Source organism: Myotis brandtii, unplaced genomic scaffold (assembly GCF_000412655.1).
Source record: "Myotis brandtii unplaced genomic scaffold, ASM41265v1 scaffold18, whole genome shotgun sequence".
NCBI lineage: Eukaryota > Metazoa > Chordata > Mammalia > Chiroptera > Vespertilionidae > Myotis > Myotis brandtii.
In genome coordinates, this window is record NW_005356674.1 from 9,104,436 (window position 1) to 9,104,741 (window position 306).

The following is a 306-nucleotide window of genomic DNA, read 5'->3' on the forward strand; positions in this document are numbered from 1 at the left end:
GCACCCGCACCCCCAGGCAGCCCCGGGAGGCGGAGGCAGCAGCAACAGCGAGGGGAGGGGAGGGGTGGGAGGCGGGACTGGTCCTGAGACGCTTAGGGGGGACCCGGGCGGGAGCCTCTGCATGTGGGGATGCTCTGGAGGAAGCCGGAGGCGCTCCGAGGGCTCAGCTTTTTTATGATCATCATCATCATCATTTTGCTTTACCTGTGGCGCAGAAGGGCTCCCCAGCTCCTACTCCCTGAATCCTCCTCCTCCCCTCCTCTTTCTCTCTCTCTCTCTCCCTCAGTCTCGGCCGGGCGCTCGCGG

General features: G+C 65.4%; 1 protein-coding gene across 11 annotated transcripts in view; it reads right to left on the reverse strand.

The window, feature by feature from the left end:
- The window catches only part of TBC1D5 (TBC1 domain family, member 5), a 425,203-nt gene that overhangs the window by 424,478 nt on the left and 419 nt on the right, over nucleotides 1-306 (reverse strand). For 10 of the 11 annotated variants that reach the window (XM_005863632.2, XM_014537574.1, XM_014537564.1 and 7 more), the window contains exon 1: nucleotides 205-300. The exons of the other annotated variant lie outside the window; for it this stretch is intronic. The gene's annotated coding sequence lies outside the window, so the exon portion shown is untranslated. Of the gene's footprint in view, nucleotides 1-204; nucleotides 301-306 lie in introns of those variants that run through there. 11 annotated transcript variants of the gene reach the window in all.